The sequence below is a fragment of the Onychostoma macrolepis genome, chromosome 21 (genome assembly GCF_012432095.1).
Source record: "Onychostoma macrolepis isolate SWU-2019 chromosome 21, ASM1243209v1, whole genome shotgun sequence".
Lineage (NCBI taxonomy): Eukaryota > Metazoa > Chordata > Actinopteri > Cypriniformes > Cyprinidae > Onychostoma > Onychostoma macrolepis.
The window spans coordinates 23956230-23971686 of NC_081175.1; the positions used below are offsets into that span (position 1 = coordinate 23956230).

Here is a 15457-nt window from a genome sequence, read left to right on the forward strand (position 1 = left end):
TAGGTTAAGTCAACTTATCACTTTTTACAGTGTAGAAGGGATACGTATAGTGCTACTGGGCATGCACACATCAATACAATTTAATTTGTGTCACACTGTATAACAATTACTATTTTTTCATTATTCTAAAGGGTAGGTTTAGGGTTGGGGTTGGTGTAGACTTTAATAAAACACAGTCTAATAGGTAGAAAATGTATTTCATTGTTTGTTTCCAGTCGGAGCTGTATCCCTTCTAGCCACAACTTTTGTATACAGCATGCAAGGTTTATGCACATGCTCCAAGTCGTCTTCTCCATTTTTAGTGTATCTCTGTGGCAGAATTACAGTGCCACATACTGGTCTGGCATGAATAGGCCTACTACATCATTTTGAGTCGGTTTCATGGTTTCGTGGGTATGCAGATATTTCTTGAAAAAAAGATTGGATAGGGAAAGCTCTGGATTCGTGTGGCCTGTGTGTCACAGATATGTTCTGTCTTGGTTTAGATTTCCCTGTGTTTCTGTCTCCTGATTTAGTTCCTCATTAGTTTCAATGGTTTTTGATTAATTAGCTCCACCACACCTGTTTCAGTTCTCCCTAATTACCTTTTCTAGTATTTAAGCCCTATTTTTTGCCCTAGCTCCTCATTTCTGGTATTGAAGTTGATTTGTGTTTCTCCTGCCTGTGGATTTATTAAAGGGGTCATAGGATGCCACTGAACAGTGTCAATAGCCACGTTTCCACTGTCAGGCCAAAAGTGGGTGTGCTAGAAGAAGAGGTTAAAGGACTATCTTTATTTATTTCTACTCTTGCGTTGTGTGCTGTCCAATAGCCACGTGACACTGAGGTAGGAGAGGACAGATAAGGATACATGTCAGTTCATGTTAGATAATAGTTAGTTCTCAAAAGTTAAGAAAAACATGCAGTATGTGCATCTAAAAATTCATGAAATACCAACGTGTTCATTATCAAATATATTTTAAACAACCTCAATTTTTTGTTTGTCTGTACAATAAAACTCAGTAAGGGCCGGTGGCGTTTGGACCAAAATGTTCTTCAAAATATCTTTTCAGTTCTGTAGAAGAAAATGTCATGCAGGTTTGGAAAGACATGAGGGGGAGTTAATGCTGACAGAAATGTAATTCAAGGAAATGACCCCTTTGAGGAATTCTAAAAGTGTTTATAATATGGGGAAAACATTCAGTAAAAGTATTGTGCAATTAATTCATGCTTAAAATAGACAGTTGCATCAATCAGTTAGTAAGAATGTTAAGATTCCGTAACGTTATGCTGATATATGACGTTCAAAACCAGCTCCTTTTCATAGTACTGTAGGTTACTCTTAAGTTAGATTATATTTAAAAAGTGCATATAGGTTTTGCATCATACATAGGATTTGTGCCTTTAAAATAAGTCATATTATTTTTACTTGAAGTGTTGCATGGTAAATCATGTCTGTTGTTAGTTTGGTTTTCTTTGTAGCTGATGTTGTTTTAGAGAATCCATGAGCGCAGTATCAGTTGTCAGTGTTTTCTATGAATTCATTTGTAATTGTGTGACCATTTAAAGTAGATGGCTTTATGAGGGCGTGAGGACATTTTTGTGATATCTTGTCATTTTGTTTTCATGCCACTCATCTGATTCTGAATGACTTTTGTAAAAATGGTCTTTCTTTCAATGTTGAAGTTTTAACTTATGTTCTATGCAGATATTGGTACTGTTGTTTAACCCTCTGTGTTCAGATTTCTGTTACACAAAAATGGCCGGACTCCAAACAATTGCTTATAAATCTCTCATTATGCTATAGTATCACCAAATATTGAATGCAATCTTTTTGTCAACTTGTCTTCTTTAATTTGGGACTGGTTTTGTTTTTCTATTTGCATCTGATTAATCGTAGGTCTCATTTATCTAAAAGTAGGCCTCATTTATACGAAAGTAGGCACCTCATTTTTTTGAGTGAAAAAAATCATTTTTTTTATGGATAATTTTCAATATGAGATATAAAATGATGAAAATGTTTACTGTTTCTCACACTAGTGTGCTTTGTTTAATCAGGAAGCTTACTTTTAAATGCTTTAATTTTGTACAAAATTGCACAAAGTCACACTTGTCAAAATTGGCCGGCAATTGACAGTGAATGGGGAGGAATGAAAGTAAGAGAACAACTAGTGTTTAGGAGCATATTGTGCTTGCATACATAAAATCCTTGGACCTGTGCATGTGTGGATGCATGTATACTCACGCTATCACACACACACATACATCCATGCATATAAACTATTGAGTATTACACCCATTTCATCCTACCCTGAACTGCATGCAATATGCTCTAACAGAGACACACACACAGACAGACACGGTCAAACTGCCTCGTCTTTAGCCTGTATTGACTTCAAAAGAATATTTTCTTTCATCACATATTCTAGACAAAACATTATGACAATAGGTTTTGAGGTTTTCATGTTCTCACAGAGTACTGGTGCTGTTTTTGTGATCTTCCCCATTCACTTTCAATGGCCGGCCATTTTTGACGAGTGTGACTTTGTGCAATTTTGTGCAAAATAAAAGCATTTAAAAGAGAACTTCCTGATTAAACATTAAAGCACAGTAGTGTGATAAACAGTGCACATTTTCATAATTTATCTCATATTGTGAAAATTATTCATAAAAAATACTTTTTTTCACTCAAAAAATGAGGTGCCTACTTTCACATAAATGAGGCCAACCATTAATCAGATGCAAATAGAAACACAAAACCAGTCCTAAATGAAAGAAAACAAGTTGACAAAAAGAATGAATCCAATATTTGATGATAATATAGCATAATGAGATATTTAATATTAATACATTTATATTGAGATATTAATAAAAAACTAATTCTGAGAAGTACTTATACCCTGTGTGAACAAAGTCAGTAAGTTTGAGTCCAATACGATAACGTTAACTTGTATGTTCGGGAAAAAGCAAATCTTCTCCGGGTCAATTTGACCCGAACACAATCAGAGGGTTAAAGACATATTTCACAGCTTTATTGCCTTGTGCATAAAATTCTTACAAACCAAATAAGGTGTCACCTAATTTATTTGCATGTATTGGTTTCAGGACTCTTCCTATATAAAAAAATGCAAGCTGCATCCTCTTAGCACATCAGCTTGCAAGTCAGACAGTCCAGCTATAGTGACTATAGATATAACTCTTTCTAATAATTATTTACTTAACTTTTTTTTTCTTTTTTTTTTTTAATTGCATGAATTGCTGTATCAGCCGCGAGGAGGTAAAGAGTTGATTGTTGCTTGTTTGAGCAAAATAATTAAACACATTTTGTGTTAATTAGAATAACATTTTGAACATGTGACTACCAAACTGTTCTCATTTACTAATGTGTGTTATTTAACGTAGTTTAGATCTCATTTACTATGTACAGACCCAGAATGTTCTGGTTTACTAAGACTTTGTATCTCATTCATAGATCACAGTTCTGTTTTTTGACTGAAAACAGTGAAGTAATGAACATCTCCAGTGAGATCTTCGCCACTAATGGGTCAAAATCTTCTGATCTCAATAGCACTGAAGTGGAAGTTGGTTTTAAAATGACCTCCTTGATAGATATTAATGCCATTCTGTTGGGTTTTCCTATCAACTCCTATGTGATTTGGCTTATAGTGAGAGGAACAGGGAATGGACTTGCAGCAGAGTTCTTCAGTCTCAATCTCGCTGTCTGTGAGCTCCTCATATGTATGGAATCTGTCTTAGCTCTTCTCATTTATAAATATGAAACTCTCTGGATAGCTGAGGAGTTTTTAGATGGACTCGCCATCACTGGTCGTCCTCTGTTTCAGTGTCTGATCTGTGTTGAGCGTTACCTGGCAGTGGTTCATCCTGTAACCTTTCTGAAATTCAAACCTCTCCGATACAGACTGATCTGCTCTGTTATTGTCTGGGTGGCAGGGTTTCTTTCCTGTGGGTTCAATATTATGACTTTGTTGTTCCTCTATAATTTGTACTTTGCTTTTTTCTTTGCACAATTCTTCCTCTTCCTCTCCTTTCAATTGTTCTGCTGTTTGGCTGTTCTCAAAGCTCTGAAGCAGTCAGGACCAGGAGAGAGAGGGAGGGAGAAAGAAGAGGAAAACCATATGAAAAGGAGAGCGTTTTACCTCATTCTAATAACTAATGTGATTTTGATTATCTTATATGCTCCTTATATTATTTTTGCAGCTCCACAATGGATTTCAGCAAATAATACTAACAAACTCTTGTCTATTAGTTATGTTTTTTTCACTTTGACTAGTTTAGTGCAGCCTCTTCTCTTTCTCTACCGGGTTGGGAAACTACCCTTCATCAAATGTGAATAAGTGTGTTCATTGTAAACACTGTAATTCTTGTTCTACCATTCACCTGATATAGCCTTTCTAATGTAATGTTGCTTTCAAAAATGTTATTAGGTGTCTAGGGTTGTATATGTTTAAAATGCATGATATATTTCACAGTGCTCATTTTGTTACTACCTTAAAGTTTGTTGCACTATTTTGTTTTCAAAAGTTTGACTGTGCAATGAGATCCTACTTTTTTTTTCTTTCTTTTTTTTTATTCATGCAACAACTTCGTTTTTCATGTAACGAAGGTTGAAGGTTGATTTTTATGATTGTAGTCAGCCCTAAAATTAGTGTAAAAATATGGAAAAATTAATGAGATCATATATTTGTCTTCATGCAATGTGCTGCAATGTAAATCATATATATCTGTTGTTTTAGCTTGACTGTCATGACGCTGATGTTGTTTTTTATCTAATCCAGACTTCAAAGTGACAAGAGTATCTCTTTTCAGTATTTTGAATGAGTTTGTTTGTGATTATGTAGCTATTGAAAGCAGATGGTTATTTGGGGTGTGGTGGGATGTATTTGACAACTAGTCTTGTTGCTTTTTTGTTATTCAGATGATCCTGAATGACCTTTGTGAAATTTATCATTTACATAATATGAGATTTTTCACTTATTTTGTCATGTGTTGAGATAATTACATGATAATTATAATGCTGAACATTATATATATATATATATAGAGAGAGAGAGAGATGTCAATTGTTTGCAAGATCTGCTCTTAAGCACTGTGTTTTTTATGTAACATGTTTTGCTTGTTTCTGATGCACTGTAAAAAAAGGAAAAAAAAAAAAAGAAAAGTTGAGCCAACTTAAAATTTTGAGGCAACCAGCTTCAGCAGATTTTTGAGTTTTCTCAACTTATTTTTATTTTTTTTACAGTGTAGTAATTAAGCACCTATACATCTAAGGGCCAGTGGTCATCATTTTAAATTGATTTATGAAGGTTAAGTTGCTATTGTTAGTGTTTAGTTTAAGGTTAGAATGCAGCTTTGGTGCCGCCATCTTTTGACTAATTGCCAATTTTGCAAAGGTTGTGTTTGGGAGTGTGACACAAATATTCAGAATGTAACTATTTATAATATAAACAATACAATATTAAGCATTTTATTATATAAAAACAGCCTATGGTGGTTAAACACATTTCTGTGTTTATGTCATTCAAACATGTGATAATACCTGAGACTGCAGAGGGTTTCATAATAAACATCTGCACTAGTTGCTTACTCATTGAAACTGCTGTTTGTGACATTAATAATGTTTTAAAGGCTTATTTGTTTAAAAGCTGCAGTAGACATGAAAAAACATGTCCAAATTGATTCATATCTAAGTCGATTTAGTAGCTTAATTGTTGATTTATGTTGTTTTTGATGTAAACCCATGCGTTCTGAGTATCTGTTTTCAGTATTTTGAATGAGTCAGTTTGTACGGATTGAAGGTTATTGAAAGCAGGTGGTTGTTATTTTGGGGTGCGCAGTGATTCTTATGACAGCGCTCCTATTGTTTTCACAACTGACAATGAAGGAAATATTTACATGCATTAGACATAATTGACTTATGGTACACATTTACATTATTAAACTGTGGGATTCCCAAGAAATCAAATCTGCCATTAGTGTTTGTAGAGATGAAAATACTTATTTAGACTATTTTATTATTATTATTCTGTAAATAAGAGAACACAGTCTGTCCAAATATGATGTCATGTAACACATTTGCATATCAGAGTTTCAGAGCCCACCCAGGTAAAGTTGTGCAAGTTATGTCTTTATGTGACACATTAACTGAGAAGCCAGCTGGTGAATAACTCCTTCATATTTATTTATTATTTTAATGTATTTAATTTTTTATACATGCATATATATATATATAGAGAGAGAGAGAGAGAGAGAGAGTTTATTTTAAATCACATGAATCATTATAGACCACAGGACTAAGGTAATGAACTGAATATCGTTGCTTCTTTTTCTTGTTTGACAGAAATAAAAAGCTGGCATTGTATTTTTATTTGTTTTATTTATTATTCACAAAACAGTTTCCATTGTATTTCATAGTCATACTGTTATGCAAGAATCCATTGCCATATTTAGGTTTGCATTGGGTTAACCTATATTTGAATTGTGATGGCATTCTGATAAAGGCTTTTTCATTTAATTATTCATGTGCAATTTGAATGTTTATTTTGAGATAAAGTTGCATAGAGTGTTGCACAGCAAAAGTGTGTGAATGGTTTTAAGTTTCTAGCAGACATCTAACATGAGTTACATTTGTATCCCACTTTTATTTATGTATGCAGTGAAAAGAGATGAACATCTCCATTGAGATCGCCACCACTATTGGATCAAACTCTTCCAGTTCCTCAAATGACACTACAGGCCCTGGATTTAAACATTGGTTTTTATATTCAATAATATGTGTTGCAAACGTTCTGTTGGGTTTTCCTACCAACTCTTATGTGACTTGGCTTATAGTAACAGGAACAGGGAATGGACTTGCAGCAGAGTTATTCAGTCTCAACCTCTCCATCTCTGAGATGATCTACAGTCTACACTCTTTCTTCGAACTTCTCCGCTATACTTTTTCAGATCTCTCAAATGCAGTGAATTTCTTTCAAGGAATAGCCACCACTGGTCGTCCTCTGTTTCAGTGTCTGATCTGTGTTGAGCGTTACCTGGCAGTGATTCATCCTGTAACCTTTCTGAAGTCCAAACCTCTCAGATATAGAGTGATCTGCTCTGTTATTGTCTGGGTGGCAAGTTTGTCTGGCTATGGTCTGGCTACTACAATTTCGACGACCCACGTAAAGTATATTTCTATAGGTTTCGTATTGACACAGCTCATCCTCTTCCTCTCCATCCAGTTGTTTTGTCTTGTGGCTGTTCTCAGAGCTCTGAAGCAGTCCGGACCAGGAGAGAGAGGGAGAGAGAAAGAGGAAGAAAACCACATGAAGCAAAGAGCGTTTATCATCATTCGAATCATTACTGTGACCATGGTTGTTATATATGTTCCATATATTATTTCACTTCTGTTTTCTTTGAGTTCATCAGACGTTTCAGAGGTGATTGCGTGTATTAGTTATGCTTGTTTTGGTTTGGCTGGTTTAATGCTGCCTTTTCTCTTTCTTCACCGTGTAGGGAAACTACCCTTTGTTAAGTGGCAAATGCAATAATTTTACTTCTACTAGTAACAAATGGTCTTTCATTGCTTAATAATCTCTCTTCTTTCTATGATGTGCATTTTTTTTTTTTTTGTAAGTTATGGCAGAAATTATGAACTATGAGTGATGTAAAAGACTGTTCCTTTGTATCATGTTGTATTTTTTATATTCATGACAAACAAAAGAAAACTGCACATATTTAAAAATATATATATAAATATATAAAAATATATAAATGAAAAGTATTTAATTCAGTGTGTTACTTGCTGTTTCTTTGTAATTAATTGTGACATTTACAAGCAAATTCTAAGTGAAAACTGCTTAAATGCCAATTTCTTTGGTATACATTTACAAATACACAATATCAAAAATATAGAATATTTTGGCTATATACCTATCCTTTTTTCGATATTAGTCAATATGTTTCCAGATAATCCTTATTTTAAGAAATATTAAAGCAGACTCACTGTACTTTGATAGAATGTGTAGAATGCAACCAACAATGATAATGGTATTGGCACATTTAGTGTCTTCCATTTTGTATTTATTTGCATATTGTATTTTGATTGGACCTATCACATATTTAGTTTATCTATTCATATTCACAATAAACAAATCTATGCTTATCCACCATGGAGACAGCGTGGCTGGTTATTTGTTTTACAAAATGTGCCTAATCCATATAGAATTCCCTGTTTCACTAAAGATAATCCCTGATAAACCATTACACATTACTGACTAGTGTATACAGATTAACTCCTGCATTGTTTCTTTAATACCCCTGCCTCACCTTGTGTAGGTAACACTCTTAAAATAAACACTTTTTCATCATCAAATATGATGTCACTAAATGTATTTGCATTCAGGGCTCCGGTAAAAAGGCTGATTTATACTGTTTGTTTGACATTTGACATTGATGCAGTGTATTTTTGGATATAGGTCAAAATGTTTACTTTTTCATTTAGTAAACATTTTAGTAAACCTTTACTTCTAAAAGTGCAATAAGCTGAATCTGAACATGTGTCTCTTGCAAATTTAAATTTTTAGAGTAGTTTTAATCACAGTCCCATAATGTTCTGTTGGACTAACACTTGTATCTCATTCATAGATCACAGTTGTGTTTTTTGACTGCACACAGTAAAGAGATGAACATCTCCAGTGAGATCTTCACCGCTGCTGGGTCAAACTCTTCTGATCACTTCTTTTTCAATGATACCAGGCCAGAAATGGGTTTTGAACCGATGGTAACCGTATATAACATCGCTGTTCTGTTGGGTGTTCCTACCAACTCCTATGTGATTTGGCTTATAGTAACAGGAACAGGGAACGGACTTGCAGCAGAGCTCTTCAGTCTCAGTCTCGCGGTCTGTGAGATCCTCCTCTGTTTAAACTCTGTCTTCACAGTTTTCACCAACTCATTTATAATACTTACCCTGCTTATTTTTTTCTGGACAAGGACTCGCCTCCACTGGTCGTCCTCTGTTTCAGAGTCTGATCTGTGTTGAGCGTTACCTGGCAGTGGTTCATCCTGTGACCTTTCTGAACAACCTGATCTCACAGAATTCCGTGTAATGTTCACGGACTTAATTAACCTCCGAATCTGTGGTGGCATCACGGAATCGCCGAAAATTCCGTGATGGGCTCACAGAAGGCATCAGCCGTGGTCCATGCACGGATTCACTGGTTCAACACCAGCGCTGCATCGGACCACGTAAAAAGAGTGACTCCGATGCAGTTATACTTTCACTGGAGTACCTGACCCCACCCCTACCCTAAACCTACCCGGTTCTGAACAATAATGATGACGATAAATTCCCCAGTATCGCATCGGCATATTGATGCTAAGGGTTTCCATGCGTGGAGCACGGCTGATGCCTGTCACTGACTTACATTGGTATCACTTCTGTGAGCCCATCACGGAATTTTTTCTGTGAGCTCATCACGGAATTTTCGGCAATTCCGTGATGCCACCACAGATTCGGAGGTTAACTAAATCCGTGAACATTACACGGAATTCTGTGAGATCATGTTGTTCTGAAGTACAAACCTCTCAGATATAGAGTGAACTGCACTGTTTCTGTCTGGACTTCAATTTTTGCTTCCTGTTGGGTCCTTATTTTGCTTGTGTGTTTTTTACTCATTGGGTTGGTATTTGTTTTTATAGTGTCATGGCTCATCCTTTACCTCTCCATTCAGATGTTCTGCTGTTTGGCTGTTCTCAGAGCTCTGAAGCAGTCAGGACCAGGAGAGAGAGTGAGAGGCAGAGAGGAGGAAAACCACATGAAGAGAAAAGCGTTTAATGTCATTCTAATAATTACTGGGACCATGATTATCATATATGCTCCCAATATAATTTCAGTGCTCCTTTTCATGAGTTCAGTTCACGATTCTGGAATAGTCTTAACTATCTCACGTATTAGCTTTTCATTGGGTGGTTTGGTGCAGCCTCTTCTCTTTCTCCATCGGTTAGGAAAACTGCCCTTCACCAAATGTAAATGATCCTAGTTTTATAATAATTCAAGCTGTGTACAATTTTAAAGTTATGGGAACAATTAGTTCAGTCATGTGTTTTTGAGCTGTGAGTGATGTAACAGACTGCAAGAAGTATTTGTATACAGTTGTTGAACAATTTCTGTGAAACTAGTCCAGCTACTCCCTAGTCATAATGTATAGCTAAACTAGACTCAGTCTACATTTCAGAAAAATAGTTATTATAGCTATTCTACAAGTTATTAAGATTACGCAAAACATTTATCTTCCACAATTGTTTGTGTTTGATACTGCTCTGATTGGGATCCAGCAATAGGCTTAATGTAAACTATGAATAAAATACATGTAAATATAAAAATACAAATAATAAAAATGTGATAAAACATTCATGAACAGCTATTTTTATTTAAATATATTTCACATGCTTCATCATTTTGTGCCGTTGAACCCAGAAACACATTTTATGCATTTTATTGACAGAATTAGGAGACTTATTCAAACATACTTATACATTGAAACAATTCTGAAATGAATAACATGTTAAGTAAAACTGTACATTGTATAATGCATAGTGCATATATTTAACAATATACACGTATTTACGATTTTAGCGATATGCTCTAAAGTTCTTTTTCTAGCGAACTAAATTTGAGGTAAATTTAATGTCACATGACATATAGTTTACAAGCTGTTTTATTAACGTATTTCCATGTTTGCAATGCTAATTGAGCAATTATATGAACAATGACACATTTTACTAAGTTCTTTCAACATACCTTCTGACGTTCAACCATGTTCATTTTGTGGTATAATTAGCAGGAAAGAGGATGTGATGATCGCGCACTCCGTGTTGCAGTTTGATTTGAGGCAGATGTCATGACTCACTCACTCGATCCACATTAAGCAGACTGATTTATCCAAAATAAATACATAAAAATAAATAACAGAAAAGTCCAGCTACTCCCTAGTCATAATGTATAGCTAAACTAGACTCAGTCTACATTTCAGAAAAATAGTTATTATAGCTATTCTACAAGTTATTAAGATTACGCAAAACATTTATCTTCCACAATTGTTTGTGTTTGATACTGCTCTGATTGGGATCCAGCAATAGGCTTAATGTAAACTATGAATAAAATACATGTAAATATAAAAATACAAATAATAAAAATGTGATAAAACATTCATGAACAGCTATTTTTATTTAAATATATTTCACATGCTTCATCATTTTGTGCCGTTGAACCCAGAAACACATTTTATGCATTTTTATTGACAGAATTAGGAGACTTATTCAAACATACTTATACATTGAAACAATTCTGAAATGAATAACATGTTAAGTAAAACTGTACATTGTATAATGCATAGTGCATATATTTAACAATATACACGTATTTACGATTTTAGCGATATGCTCTAAAGTTCTTTTTTCTAGCGAACTAAATTTGAGGTAAATTTAATGTCACATGACATATAGTTTACAAGCTGTTTTATTAACGTATTTCCATGTTTGCAATGCTAATTGAGCAATTATATGAACAATGACACATTTTACTAAGTTCTTTCAACATACCTTCTGACGTTCAACCATGTTCATTTTGTGGTATAATTAGCAGGAAAGAGGATGTGATGATCGCGCACTCCGTGTTGCAGTTTGATTTGAGGCAGATGTCATGACTCACTCACTCGATCCACATTAAGCAGACTGATTTATCCAAAATAAATACATAAAAATAAATAACAGAAAAGCCCACCCCCTCCCCACTATTAGAAAAGCACAAATAATTCTTGGAAATTAATTATCCAAATGGATCAATTCACACGTCAGACATTCGATATTAAGAAATGTTATGTATGGTAGGCTATACGGTACTTTGAGCTCTCATTCTAAGACATGCTGCAATTTGTAAAACAGTTCATCTTACTATACTACAACGATAGCTATGCTACTTTTAGTTACTCCAAAAAAAAAAAAAACATTTTCAAAGGACTGTGATTGTTTAAAGTACCTTAGCATAGCGGACGGCACATCACAACCCATTTGTCAAGTCATCATATGCTTCATAGAATAAATAATGGAATAAGGTTTATCAGTAATGCGCACCATTGGCCAAATGATAGTCATGCATCATGTTTCTCAATAACCCAATGATAATAACCTTTCGTGTCATTCATACAGAAGCAACAACTGACAGTACCCACATCAATGCAGGTTTCATATTAGCTTTTTATGTAAAAATAAAATAAGGTTTTCACTGAATTCAGCTATGCTTCATAATGCTGTTTTGTTTTAAACCAATTTGCCTGTATATGTAATCGAGAGGGATCATATCTTGATTTTATTTGCATGTTCAAAACTAAGTCTCGGAGATTCACATGCCATTTAAATGAAATCCACAATTTTTCCATGCAAATCATCTCTGTAGATGCATGGAAGTTGTTAGCAATATTTTTAAATGATAATGATAAAAAAAAAAGTAAAAAAAAAAAAAAAAACTGTAAATATCTTAAAGTACCACAAAGACAGGACACAGGTTAAAGGGACAATTCACCCTAAATTTGTTCCAAACCTTTAGTAGTATCTGTTGAATAAAAAAGAAGATATTTTGAATAATGTTGGTAATCAAACACTTGCTGGTAGCCATTGACGTACTATACTTAAAATACCGTGGAAGTCGATGGCTAACATCAAGTGTTTGGTTACCAGCATCCTTCAAAACAGTTTTTATTGTTGTTGTTGTTGTTTTCAAAATTCATACAGGTTTGGAACAGCATGAGATTGATTGAAGACAAGTTGATTGAAGACTAATTCATTTATGTTAATCAGTTACTTTAAAATGTTAATTGGTTTAAATTATTAGTTTGTAAAAATTCTAAATTTGTCTATATCTTCAAAGACCTTTCATATAATCACCTTTTACTGTATACGCAGTGATTAAATATCATGTAGTCTTTATGAGTGTTATTTTTGTACATAAAATAGTTTCCATTTGTACCAGGTGCATTTTCATTTATCTGTATTTGAATGTCGTTAATTTACTGAGGACATTCCTTTAGTTCATCCTTTTCATATGAGACCTGTGGTGTCCATCTGGCCACTGGAATATCACATCGCCGGTTATAATTTCTCTATTCATCTTATTTAAAATATACAGTCAAACTTATGTCATTCTTTGCAGGTGTTTAGTCTGGTGACATCAACGCTGTATCGAGAGCATCAAGCCACAAGGACTGACTGAAAACAGATCATTGCTTTAAGGTAAACAGGTCTTCTTTAAATTGTTTACTAATTATATATGCCATTTTCTAAAATACAAACTCAGGACAGTACTGAGACTTGGTCTTGGTCATGCCTTAGTCTTGACTGAGAAATGTATTCAGAAACTTTCTTGTTGTAATATGTTAGTGGAATATAGTAATGAGATGAACTACACCTGTGGTTGCCACTTTATATTAAATATTACTTCATGATGAACTATATAAGCTCTGTGGCAGATCTATCAAGCTTTGAAGTCAAGTCAAGTCAAGTCACCTTTATTTATATAGCGCTTTTACAATACAGATTGTGTCAAAGCACTTAACAGTATCAAATTGGAGGATAGAGTGTCAGTAATGTATAATGATAAGATTAAACACTCAATTTTCATTTAGGCATTTCATTATTGAATTCAGAGATGTCATTGTCTAGCTCAGTTTAGTTTAAATAGTATCTGTGCAATCAAATCGGCGATAATCGCTAGAAATTAAGTGTTAAGAAATTAAGTCAATGAAGATTATTTAACTGGTGCAAGGCATTTACTCAATTACTGAAATAGCTAATAAACTTACACTTAATATATGTAACATTCTTTTATTTTAAAGAACTATGTACATTAATATTATTATACTGTAAAAAAAAATTGGAGTAGGTTTTACAAGAAAATACTGTATTTTTTTCTACTTTGAAATTTCACATGTAATAAAATGTGTTGCTTACCATTTCTGTAATAAATTTTTCTAGCAATTTCTGAATGAAAATTGTTTCAAAGTAAATCCCACACCAATTTTTGTCTGTGATTTGTCTAATATGAATATCATACTATAAGATTTACTGACATATTCTGTTGTGTTTGTTTATTTTGGAAGTCAGGTAAAAAGAGAGAGAATGGATATTTCTACCATGTCAAAACAGCATTCTTCCAGGAACATCACAACAAATAACACAAGCAATACAGAGTCACCCTTCGATTTTAACACCACCGGAGGGATCCTCAACCTCATTGTTGTGCTTCCTGAAAACTGTTATGTGATCTGGCTGATCGTCACAGGAGCTGGAAATGGAGTTGCATCAGAGTTCTTCAGTCTCAATCTGTGTGTTTGTGAGATGTTTCTCTGTCTACAGTCTTTTTTATCTCTGCTAAGCAGCACTTTTCCAGGTATCTATATTTATGTGCAGTTTCTGGCAGGTGTTTCCATGACTGGTCGTCCTCTGTTTCAGTGTCTGATCTGTGTTGATTGCTACATGGCAGTGATTCATCCATTCACCTTTCTGAAGTTCAAAGCTCTCAGATATAAAGTGATCTGCTCCACTGCTGGCTGGCTCATGATTGTTATAGACTGTGTGTTTGTCAGTGGTAATGTAATTCCAAATCAATTTTATTCATTCATGTGCATTTCCTTGTGTCTGTCTCTACTCGCTTTGTCTGTGAAATTATTCTGCTGTTTGGCTGTTCTCAGAGCTCTGAAACAGTCAGGACCAGGTGCGAAAGGAAGAGATAAAACAAAGGAAAATATCATAAAGAGAAGAGCATTTCAAATCATTGTACTGATTTTAATGGCAACGGTAGTCACATATGCTGCGTATTTGGTGGCAGCACTCATTTTAGTTCTGACACATCAGTTTATTTCAATGCTCTGGACTGCTGGTCACGTGTGTTTTGTACTGGGTGGTTTGGTTCAGCCTCTCCTTTATTTATATAGGACTGGAAAACTATCCTTTTGTAAATCCCCATAGTCACTTTGGTTTTTGTCTATACATGTACATCACTTTTTTAGATTGTTAAAAGTGGTGTCATGTTTTGCTCAATGAGAGAATATACTAACATGTTTAGCTGCTTCATTTGCTTCTTGTGTAAATAAACCACAATAAAACTCATTGTGGGGGATCTTCATTTGCTCTTTATTGGTTTTATATATAAATGAATGAATGAATTAATTAATTAATACATACTTTATATTACAACCCAAATTCTGGAAATGTTGGGACATTTTTTTAAATTGGAATAAAATGAAAACTAAAAGAATTTCAAATCACATGAGCCAATATTTTATTCACAATAGAACATAGATAGCAATGTTTAAACTGAGAAATTCTACAATTTTATGCACAAAATGAGCTCATTTCAAATTTGATGCCTGCTACATATCTCAAAATAGTTGGGACGTGGCCTGTTTACCATGGTGTAGCATCT

The 15457-nt window shown here is 34.2% G+C and overlaps 1 long non-coding RNA gene across 1 annotated transcript; it reads left to right on the forward strand.

Annotated features, from left to right (window-relative positions):
* The first annotated feature begins 640 nt into the window (after positions 1–640).
* LOC131529220 (uncharacterized) lies at positions 641–15117 on the forward strand. The gene is made up of 3 exons (XR_009268025.1): positions 641–757; positions 13187–13266; positions 14133–15117. It is a non-coding gene; the product is annotated as an uncharacterized LOC131529220 (long non-coding RNA).
* Positions 15118–15457: the final 340 nt, after the last annotated feature.